Below are 12,103 nucleotides of genomic sequence, written 5' to 3' on the forward strand. Positions count from 1 at the left end.
CCTGGGTCATGCTGTTTGATGCTCTGTAAAATGTCTGACTTGCACAAAGCTCTCAGAATGTTGTTAAGATCAAGAGTTGCACTGAGTCAGTCATTGCTTTGCATGCTTTTGTTGAGAAGCAGTTTTCTTTCAGTGCAGATGTGTCTGGTGCAGTGCAGAATCGTGAAATGTTTGTTCTAATAATCACTAAAAGCACAGTGGCCCAGTGGTTAGCACTGCTGCCTCACTGAGCCAAGGGCCCGGGTTCGATTCCGGCCCCGGTTCACTGTCCGTGCGGAATTTGCACATTCTCCCCGTGTCTGCGTGGGTATCACCCCGACAAGTCCAAAGATGTGCAGGCTAGGTGGATTGGCCACGCTAAATTGCTCCTTAATTGGAAAAAAAGATGAATTGGGTACTCTTTTAAAAAATAAAAATAAAAAAAAAACATTTTTAAATCATTAAAAAAATAGACCCACCCCACCCAGGCCGCCGTTCCCCAAAATGTCTTTGATGCAACTGTTACCATGTGATAAAACTAACACTCCAGCTGACTTATTTCGAGGGCAACTTCTCCAGTCAGCTTGGCTCCCTCAGAAAATGTCCACTGACTTTTGAAGGAGTTACAAACTTGTGAATTAATGAACACGCAAATAGCCGAGGAAGTGAATGGTGATTCCCAATCGGCCTTTGTTGAGAGAATGCCTGCAAAGCGACGGTCTCCGAAAACTGAGTTTGGGTGTGTTTCAGATGAAGGGCCCTATTTACTAATACTGAATCTTATCATTTTACTGCACAGATCTATAAGCACTGCTGTCCTCCCAGCATTGACTACCATCTTGCAAAGACCTTTCCCCTGAAGCCAGCACTTCATCTCCCTATTAAGCGAACAAAAGTCACAGAATTACCAGAAATTGCACATGGGCTGTGTTTACCCTCCAAATAGGCTTTTTGGGCTTTCAATTGGTTTCACAGGTCGGCGCAACATCGAGGGCCGAAGGGCCTATATTGCGCTGTAATGTTCTAATTCTAATTCTAAAATAAGCAGCAGTCCTGATCCCATTGTTTCCTTCGACCACCTACCGAGGAGTTTAGAAAGAGGCCAAACTAGCCCCTCGTGCCTGTTTTTACAAATCAGAGCTGATCTGCTCATATAAACCCCATATCCAATTATTCCTTTGGTTTACTCGTAATCCAGAGGTCCAGGCAAATGCTGGGGGGCCACGGGTTCAAATCCCACCACCAGCACCCGGTGGGAGTTAAACTCGAGTTAATAAATCTGGAACGCAAAGTTAAGTCACAGTAATGGTGACCATGACAACGATCGTCGGTTGATGTAAAAACCCTTCGGCTTCACCTTGCCCGGTCTGGCCTACGTGTGGCTTCAGACCTCTTGACTCATAACTGTCCTCTGAAATGGCCCAGCAAGCCACTTAGTTCAAGGGCAGATAGGGATGGTCAACAAATGCTGACCTTGCCAATGATGCCCGCGTCCCATCAAAGAACATAGAACAAAAGTAACTAAAATCTATCCATCTCCGGTTTAAAATTAACAATTGATCTGTTGAGCTGCTCGCAGAAAAATACTTTTCACTGTACCTCGGTACACGTGACAATAAACAAAACCAATCCAATCCATCACTTGCCACTTGCAGAAGAGAGTTATAAACTTCTATCACCAATTATGTGGTAAAATTTAAATTTTTGCTTAATTTTACCTCGGAATAGTTGGGCTCTAAGCTTTAGACTCGTCCCCATGCCGGCCGAAGTGAGACTCAATGTACAGGAGAAGGTCACCTGAAGGAACAAAGCAGGTACATCTATTTTAGAAAGGATCTTGCAGAAGTGAAACAATGTCTCCATGGGGTGGACTTCATTAAAAATGGGCTTGCCTGGCACCTCAGCGACTGTGTGGGATAGGTGAGCGTGTTGTGACTGTTTGGCTCACTCTTAACAATGAACCAGCAAATCACTGTCATCAGAGCACATGCTCCGACAGGTCTCGCAACAGATAAGACGGAGGAAGGCTGGGAAGTAGAGTAGATTGGATAATACCTTTTTTGGCCAGCAAAGGCACAATGGGCTTAGTGGCCTCCTCAGCGATGGGCATGTTCTGTGTCTCTAACTTTACTCCACCGACCATGACCCTGCGGCTGTGTCTGGTCCATCACAGTTAGCCGAAATACTCCAACTGTTCTTGGGTCCTGGGGCTGGTTTAGCACAGTGGGCTAAAGAGTTGGCTTGTATTGCAGAACAAGGCCAGCAGCGCGGGTTCAATTCCTGTACCAGCCTCCCCGAACAGGCGCGGAATGTGGCGACTAGGGGCTTTTCACAGTAACTTCATTTGAAGCCTACTTGTGACAATAAGCGATTATTGTTATTGAGATTGAGATGTTCAAATATCAGTTTGGGGAACCCTTAAACCCCTCCGTGTTACTTTGTACTGTATGACCAACCACAGGCTGTACAGAGGGCTAGGGTGCAACTAGTATGAGGACGCGACTGCTGTCCCTGTTTGGAGACGCACCAATCTTCAATGGAAAAGCCTGTTCGCAATTCAAGAGCGTTTAAAACTATTTTTTTTAATGGGATTTGGGCATCATTGACCAGGCCAGCATTTGTTGTCCATCCCTAATTTCCCTTGAACTGAGTGGCTGGCCAGGCCATTTCAAAGGGCAGTTAAGAGCCAACCATATTTCTCTCTTCTAAGGGAGACATTTCTCTCTTCTAAGGGAGACATGTCCTCCATATCCACTTTGTATCATCCCCTTATAATTTTAAATAATCTTTGTTGTCACAAGTAGGCTTACATTAACACTGCAATGAAGTTACTGTGAAAAGCCCCTAGTCCCCACATTCCGACACCTCTTCGGGTTCACGGAGGGAGAATTCAGGATGTCCAATTCACCTAACAAGTATGTCTTTCAGGGCTTGTGGGAGGAAACCGGAGCACCCGGAGGAAACCCACGCAGACACGCGGAGAATGTGCAGACTCTGCGCAGACAGTGACCCAAGTCACGAATCGAACCTGGTGCAGTGAAGCAACAGTGCTAACCACTGTGCTACCGTGCTGCCCTCAATTTTATGCACCTCAGTTAAATCTGAGTTTCCTCTGTTCTAGAGAAAACAATCCAGCTTCTCCAATTTCTTTTGAACCTCCTTGCCCTCTTCGCTCACTTTACATCACTTTGGACCACCGCCCGTAAAAACACATTTTGAATCCTGGTCTTTATTCTTGCCTCTAGTTAAAGTGGCCTGCTGTGCCTTGAACCAAGTTCAAACCACGCAGCATTATTCGAAAACCGAGAACTGATCTGTTTGCAGTATCTGAGCAGCCGTCATGCGGAGCAGGTTAGATTGTCCAAGTTCTAGATGCAGTAGGGTCCCAGTGGACTGGAACTGTATTTCAGATGGTATCTCAGTCCTGGCAGGTCTGCTAGAAAACATAGATCAAAGTGATTGATTGACACAAGGCTGTTATGAAACCTTGTTTTTAGTACCTAGTCCAAAGCAAACAGGCATGATGAAATACGATAGACGATTGATGGAAGGCAACGAAATGGAGGTTGTTCACATGGACTTTAGGAAAGTGTTTGATAAAATACTGCACGATAGGCTGGTTAACAAAATAGGGGATTGGATTGGATTTGTTTATTGTCACGTGTATTGAGGTACAATGAAAAGTATTTTTCTGCGAGCAGCTCAACAGATCATTAAGTACATGGGAAGAAAAGAAAATACATAAGAGGGCAACACAAGATATACAATGTAACTACATAAGCACCGGCATCGGATGAAGCATACAGGGTGTAGTGTTAATGAGGTCAGTCCATAGAGGGTCATTTAGGAGTCTGGTAACAGCGGGGAAGAAGCTGCTTTTGAGTCTGTTCGTGCGTGTTCTCAGACTTCTGTATCTCCTGCCCGATGGAAGAAGTTGGAAGAGTGAGTAAGCCGGATTATGCTGCCCGCTTTCCCAAGGCAGCGGGAGGTGTAGATGGAGTCAATGGATGGGAGGCAGGTTCGTGTGATGGACTGGGCGGTGTTCACGACTCTCTGATGTTTCTTGTGGTCCTGGGCCGAGCAGTTGCCATACCAGGCTGTGATGCAGCCTGATAGGATGCTTTCTATGGTGCATCTGTAAAAGTTGGTACGGATTAATGTGGACACACTGTGTAGTACAATAGTGGCACACTGAATAGAAGGGGCAATGTCAACTTGGCTAACAAAGACTTAAGGGCAGAGGACTGAGTTGTGGTCGATAAAGCGGAGGCAGTGATGGTGGTATTGTCACTGGACTAGTAATCGAGAGACCCAGGGTAACGCTCTGGGGATCTGGGTTCAAATCCCGCCACAGCAGACGGTGAATTCAATAATAATTTGGAATTAAAAATCAAAAGATTTGGGGGGGGGGGGGGGGAAAGAGAGTGTTCTCCATTGCCGATTGATGTAAAAACTCATCTGGCTCACTAATGCCCTTTAGGAAAGGAAATCTGCCATCCTTACCTGGTCTGGCCTACCTGTGACTCCAGACTCACAGCAATGTGGTTGACCCTTAAATGCCCTCTAGAATGGCCCAAACAAGTCAACCAGTTCAAGGGCAAGTAGGGATGGGCAATAAATGGTGGCCCAGCCAGCAATGCCCACACCCCATGAACAAATTTTTAAAAAGAGTATTTTTCAGACTGGAGGACGGTAGACGGTAGTGTCCCCCAAGGGTCAGTGCTCGGGTCAATGTTTTGTTAAACTTGATACTAAACTTGAAGTGAGTAGTAAACACTGCAGATGTAATTGACTGCAAAGGAACATAGGCTAGTGGAATGGGCAGACAAGAGGCAGATGGAATTTAATAGGGAGCTGCAAAGTGACAAAGGATAGGGAGATGCAATTTTTAAAAAACATCCTTTTATTGATTTTCAAACAGGGAAAGGAGCAGGGAAACCGAGAACGATTCGTGGCCATAAATTCAGCTCCTGTCCCTGTTAACAGACAGATCTACAACACACAAAAATACTACAGATAGAAAACAGTAAACTTAACAGTCAGCAGTAATTGATTCTTTAAAGAAAGAGACAAATGGTTGCCCGCTACAAATACATTTCTCAGTTGAACCCCTCATGACATGTTTAATCTTTCCAAATATAAAAAAAGGACAGCAAGTTTTCCAACCAGGGTGGAGCACTGGGTGGGGAATTTCCAGCTTAATAAAATCTGCCGGCAAGCTATTAATGAAGCAAATGTGATAATGTCTGCTTCAACCTTGGTGAAATTGGTCAATGTAGATGAGATTCCGAATATGGCTGTTAAAGGACAGGGCTCTAGATCAATGTCCAGAATATTGGCGAGTGTGTCAAAAAAGGATGACCAGCTTTGGACAGGACCAGACACGCAGGTGTGGTCAGCAAGAGCATGCGGGCATCTGTCGCATTTGATGTCTGTCTTGGGGAAAACTAATTCTGGCTTTGGTAATGAGAATCCTGTGCAGAACTTAACCGAGCACAGGAGGCCATGGAATAACCCTAGATAGGGCCTCCCTGTAGGTTCAGAACTCAATTCAAATCTTCCCCTGATTCAACTGGTGTATATCCATTTCTGGTATAGCCTCCAGGATCCTCTTCATGAACGCCACATCCTCCCAATTCGGAGCGTACACACTCGCTAAATCCACGAACGTACCTTCCAATGTTCCTGTAACTATGACATACCAGGGCAGCATGGTGGCGCAGTGGGTTAGCACTGCGGCCTCGTGGCGTTGTGGTCCCAGGTTCGATCCCGGCTCTGGGTCACTGCCTGTGTGCACATTCTCCCCGTGTTTGCGTGGGTTTCGCCCCCATAATCCAAAAATGTGCAAGCTAGGTGGATTGGCCATTCTAAATTGCCCCTTAATTGAAAAAAATGAATTTGCATAGAATTTACAGTGCCGAAGGAGTCCCTTCAGCCCATCGAGTCTGCACCGGCTCTTGGAAAGAGCACCCTACCCAAGGTCAACACCTCCACCCTATCCCCACAACACAGCAACCCAACCCAACACTGAGGGCAATGTTGGACACTACGGGCAATTTATCACGGCCGATCCACCTAACCTGCACATCTTTGGACTGTGGGAGAAAACCGGAGCGCCCGGAGGAAACCCACGCACACACGGGGAGGACGTACAGACTCCGCACAGACAGTGACCCAAACGGGAATCGAACCTTGGATCCTGGAGCTGTGAAGCAATTGTGCTATCCACAATGCTACCGTGCTGCCCTATTGGGTACTCTAAATTTAAATTTTAAAAAACAAAACTATTACATACCCACCACCTTTCCCTCCTGAAACCAAACTCATTATTAATTAATTAATTATTAATAATTAATGTCTTCTTCAATGCCAGGAGCATCCGGAATAATGTGGGTGAACTTGCGGCATGGGTTGGTACTTAGGACTTCGATGTTGTGGCCATTTGGTGATAGTGACCACAATTCGATTACGTTTACTTTAGTGATGGAAAGGGATAGGTATATACCGCAGGTCAAGAGTTCTATCTGGGGGAACGGCAATTATGATGCGATGAGGCAAGACCTAGGATGCATCGGATGGAGAAAAAAACTGCAGGGGATGGGCACAATGGAAATGTAGAGCTTGTTCAAGGAACAGCTACTGCGTGTCCTTGATAAGTATGTACCTGTCAGGCAGGGAGGAAGTGGTCGAGCAAGGGAACCGTGGTTTACTAAAGCAGTCGAAACACTTGTCAAGAGAAAGAAGGATGCTTATTTAAAGATGAGACATGGACGGTTCAGTTAGGGCGCTCGAGAGTTACAAGTTAGCTCGGAAGGACCTAAAGAGAGAGCTAAGAAGAGCCAGGAGGGGACATGAGAAGTCTTTGTAGGATCAAGGATAACCCTAAAGCTTTCTATAGATATGTCAGGAATAAACCAATGACTAGGATAAGAGTAGGGCCAGTCAATTGGCTAGCTGGAAGAAGACAAAGGGTGGTGGTTGATGGGAAATGTTCAGACTGGAGTCCAGTTACTAGTGGTGTACCACAAGGATCTGTTTTGGGGCCACTGCTGTTTGTCATTTTTATGGAGGGCGCAGAAGGATGGGTAAATTTGCAGATGACACTAAAGTCGGTGGGGTTGTGGACAGTGCAGAAGGATGTTACAAGTTATAGAGGGACATCGATAAGCTGCAGCGCTGGGCTGAGAAGTGGCAAATGGAGTTTAATGCCGAAAAGTGTGAGGTGATTCATTTTGGAAGGAATAACAGGAAGACAGAGTACTGGGCTAATGGTAAGATTCTTGGCCGTGTGGATGAGCAGAGCGATCTCGGTGTCCATGTACATAGATCCCTGAAAGTTGCCACCCAGGTTGAGAGTGTTGTTAAGAAGGCGTACGGTGTGTTAGCTTTTATTGATAGAGGGATTGAGTTTCGGAGCCATGATGTCATGTTGCAGCTGTACAAAACTCTGGTGCGGCCGCATTTGGAGCATTGTGTGCAATTCTGGTCGCCGCATTATAGGAAGGATGTGGAAGCATTGGAAAGGGTGCAGAGGAGATTTACCAGAATGTTGCCTGGTATGGAGGGAAGATCTTATGAGGAAAGGCTGAGGGACTTGAGGCTGTTTTCGTTAGAGAGAATGTTAAGAGGTGACTTAATTGAGGCATACAAGATGATCAGAGGATTGGATAGGGTGGACAGTGAGAGCCTTCTTCCTCGGATGGTGATGTCTAGCACGAGGGGACATAGCTTTAAGTTGAGGGGAGATAGATATAAGACAGATGTCAGAGGTAGGTTCTTTACTCAGAGAGTAGTTAGGGCGTGGAATGCCCTGCCTGCAACAGTAGTGGACTCGCCAACACTAAGGGCATTCAAATGGTCATTGGATAGACATATGGACGATAAGGGAATAGTGTAGATGGGCTTTAGAGCGGTTTCACAGGTCGGCGCAACATTGGGGGCCGAAGGGCCTGTACTGCGCTGTAATGTTCTATGTTCTATTAATTAGTATTTCCAACCCCAGGCCCTGCTATCAAAGCCTGAGTGGAACACTTGGCTCACCCAACCCTTACGGAGCCTCATCTGGGCCCTCACCCACAGGTGGGTCTCCTACAAAAGCACCACATCAGTCCTCAAACTCTTCAAATGAGAGAAAGCTACTGCCCGCTTCACTGGGTCTCCCAAACCCCGCACGTTCCATGTAACCAATCGAATCGGGGACCTCTCAGCCCCCCTCCCCTTCAAGTGAGCCGTTCCCACCGTGAGGGGTTGTCCCCTCCTCGCCCCATGTTTCTGAAACCAGAGCCCACCCAAGATGGCAGCCAGTCCCACCCACCAGATGGAACAAAGGACAACCCCCAGTCACCGTCAGAACTCCACCCCCTCCTCCCCATCCCAGAGATCCCCCAGCCATTGCCTGTCGAACCAACGCCTCTCTCCTCCATCCCCCTCCCCACCATTCACATCTTCTAGGCTCATCAAAACCTGCCTAAACTGATCCATCAAGCCGTAGCCCCTCCCTCACCCACCTCGCTCCCGTTCACCAGCCAACCTCAGCTTACACGCGAGGTAGCCCCTCCCTCACCAGAGCCCACACCACTCAAATAAAGAACCACCGAAAGAAACCAAAGCCCAAACCACCACACCCAAGAGTCGAAACCCCCTCCTTCAATCCTGAATCTACTCAACGCCCCTCCCCATGCCCCCCAGCACAATACTGCCTCCAAACCACAAAACCCCACCAAAAAAAAATTGAAAAGAGAAAAAGCCTCAAACAAAACTCACCAACTTCAATTAACCGCAATTCTGCCCAAAGAAAAAAGGGGAGAAGGGAAACATCAACGTCCCCATACAGCCCGTCCCAACCACCAGCAAACGTCCCTTTCAAAATCACTCCGTTTAGTCCAAGTCCTTCAGCTTCCTCCACCGTCTTTCCAGGGTCGGGAGTACTACCTCACCACACCGGCAGAAGCAGACGAATTTGGGCACAAGCGCAGGCTGGGAAGGCAACAACGCGGCAATGAGCCAGACCCCTCGTCTCAAGGGGTAAAAAGAAAAGGAGAGAGTATTAAAGGTGGACTGATCTGCCTCGCCTTCGATCTGACGATGAGTCTCAGAAAGGATGGGGTGCGAGCAGCAGGACTGAGAAGGGGGTGAGGAGGGGGAAAGAGAAACGCAATGGTCGGGGTAAGGTATGGATCGATGCCGGGTGGTGGACCACTACACGATCGGGTGGACTAGCACAGCGAGGTACGAGCGAGGGGGGGGCCGGCAGCACAACTTCTGATGGGGGGGGGGAACTCTAGAGGGGGGGGGAAGAAGGAGAAGGGGAACAGCTGGGGAGGGGAAGCACGGAAGAACATGGGGGGGGGGGGTAGTCGAGGGGTAGGTTGGTGAATCCCCAACATAGACACACGCAGACTCATCATGGGTGGGTACTTTAACTGCATACAGGACAGACCGATCAAACCCCAGGTGGGGGGGGGGGGGGGAAATCAAACATGGCAAAGGAACTAAATGTGCTCATGGACCAGATGAGGACAGTGGACCCATGGAGCTTCACACACCCAGGGGAGGAGGAGTTCTCCTTCTCCCAGGTACATAGGGTATATACTTGGATCAACTTTTTTTGTAGTGGGGCTAGCGGTGCTTCCTGGGGAATGGGGTGCTCTGCAATCGTTATCTCCGACCACGCTCCACACAACGTGGCTGTGAGGCTGGAGACGGGCATAGCACACATGCCACCCCTCCATGGAGACTGGACTCGGACCTGGCTGAAGAGGCATGCTGCAAACGGATATCACTGGCCATAGACGGGTACGTTCCAACAACCAAAATGGGGAGGTCTCAACCTCCACATTCTGGGAGGCACTGAAGGCGGTGACGAGGGATAATTATTGCCTACAAGGCGTGCAAAGAGGACAGCTCTGTAGCTGTGGAACCGGGCTATAAAGGTTTGTGGGGAGTCACCAGGGTGGGGCGTCGACGGGGCGCGCGGTGGGCCCGGTCCAACTTCGGAGGCTCAGGGAACGTGTTTTCGCCCGAATTGGGTGCGGCCTTCGGTCCCTTCTGCTAACCCAACAATGCGTAGGTTCTGCCGCCTGGAGACCTTCCAGGTCGAGTCTGTTCCTCAGCGCCACACTCTCTTTACCCCGCGCAGCCAGCTGGCACTCCAGTGCGCTGACCCTGCCGCTGTGGCCAGAGAGGGCCGTCTCCATATCGGTGATGGTGTTGGCGTGGGAGTCGACGGTGAGGTGAATGGAGTTGAGGGAGGATCGAATGGAGGACAGAGCTTCCTCCAGTGGGTTTTTCAGATGCAGAACCAAACTCCGTCGAGGCTTGTTCATCTTGACAATCAGAATTTTTTGCTGAAGAGTGTCAGATGTTAGTAGCTCGGGAAAGGCGGCCGCCACCTTGGTTGTGCCCGAATCGGCACAAGTCTCTACTTCAGTCAAATTTATTTGGCTGGAATTCTTTCATTGTTTTAGGCATTCTTGTTGCTTGCTCATTTGCCAACGATTCACGGTGCCATGAAAGGGAGGAACAGCGAGAATGATGGGGAGGGGAGGAAGATACCCCATGTGCACGCTTCACGTGCATCGCGCAACCGGAGGTCCTGAATGGCATAGTGTGTAGTGTTACAATAATGAGATTTGTCAAATTGTAATGTATGCACAGACCCGAAACCGAGATGCCCGTCAGAGAAATCTCGGCATTCTGAATTTACCCTCTCCCTCCACCAGTGGTGTAACAAAGTTCCTGCCCAGCAGGAACCTCATTTGAATACATTTAAATATCATTCGCTGGCTTACCCGCTGTATAGTCGGCACCATGCCGGCGAGGTTTACAATAGGTTTTTCAATATGTGAATCAAGCCCAGAGAACCCGCCAAGGACGCGCAAGTAGGTGTAGCCCCGAAGGGGGATGGACATGCATAGGAAGTACCCTGGCACTGTTCCAAGCAGATTAAATAGTGTTTTTCAAAAAGGAATTGGCTGTTTTGAAAAGGAGTACTTTTCAGGGATGTGAGGGACAAGCGGGGGAGCGGGACTCTGGTTAAGAACATAAGAACTAGGAGCAAGGGTAGGCCACTTGGCCCCTCGAGCCTGCTGCGCCATTCAATAAGATCATGGCTGATCTTTCTGCGGACTCAGCTCCACTTACCCTCCTGCTCACCCTAACCTTTTATTCCTTTACTGTCCATAAATCTATCTACCTTTGCCTAAAAAACATTTATCGAGGTAGCCTCAACTGCGTCACTGGGCAGGGAATTCCAGAGATTCACGACCCTTTGTGTGAAGAAGTTCCTCCTCAACTCAGTCCTAAATCTGCTCCCCCTTATTTTGAGGCTATGCCCCCGAGTTCTACTTTCACCTGCCAGTGGAAACAGCCCCCCTGCTTCGATCCTCTATCTATTCACTTCAGAATTTTATAAGTTTCTATAAGATCCCCCCTCATTCTTCTAAATTCCAATGAGTACAGTCCCAGTCTACTTAGTCTCTCCTCAACTCCAGGGCTGGCACAGATGTGATGGGCTGAATGGCCCTTTGTGCTGTATGATTACAATTTACTGCAATAACAATCTTATCCAAAACAGATACTTGGCTTTTTAGCTTCATAAAGGGTTAAGTGAAGTCAGTTGAAAAGGTTTGACTCATTCAATGACTACTGAATTTGAATGCGACCTGGTGCCAATTCAAACAAAGACCCGACCCTTTGCATTGACCTTTATTTCCATTGGTGAGGAGTTGGTTGCAAAATCGCACAGCTCTGAATAGCAGAGCAGTGATCAGAATTTCAGATTGCAAGGTAATATTTTACTTTCACTCATGTGGTCCGGAGGTTTTCAAGCGGTGGGGTAAGTGGGAGCTGAGAATCAGGCTTGGCTGTAAAATATCTGAACTGAGAGCACCTTCTGCTTTTTAATTTGACATTACAGCTTGTGGGCTGTTTCGAGACCTGGCAACAACAAATACTTCTATTTTGGCTCAGAACCCTTCAACAATAGTTCACGTCAAAGACTGCACAAGGGACGGAGGGGAACTTTTGGATTGTTTACTCAAGGACACAGCCAGAGCTTGGAGGACAGCACAGGTACAGTAAGGGAGAACGTGACCATCAGTCAGCAGAACTAAGATTGGGGGGG

At 48.0% G+C, this 12,103-nt stretch overlaps 1 protein-coding gene across 6 annotated transcripts in view; it reads left to right on the forward strand.

The window, feature by feature from the left end:
* Positions 1-11,794: 11,794 nt before the first annotated feature.
* The window catches only part of LOC140404444 (hydroxylysine kinase-like), a 42,343-nt gene continuing 42,034 nt past the window's right edge, over positions 11,795-12,103 (forward strand). For 4 of the 6 annotated variants that reach the window (XM_072492991.1, XM_072492989.1, XM_072492990.1 and 1 more), the window contains exon 1: positions 11,800-12,051. The gene's annotated coding sequence lies outside the window, so the exon portion shown is untranslated. Of the gene's footprint in view, positions 12,052-12,103 lie in introns of all 6 variants that reach the window. The other 2 variants (XM_072492994.1, XM_072492993.1) reach the window with 2 other exon arrangements.

Source organism: Scyliorhinus torazame, chromosome 30 (assembly GCF_047496885.1).
Source record: "Scyliorhinus torazame isolate Kashiwa2021f chromosome 30, sScyTor2.1, whole genome shotgun sequence".
NCBI classification, from domain to species: domain Eukaryota; kingdom Metazoa; phylum Chordata; class Chondrichthyes; order Carcharhiniformes; family Scyliorhinidae; genus Scyliorhinus; species Scyliorhinus torazame.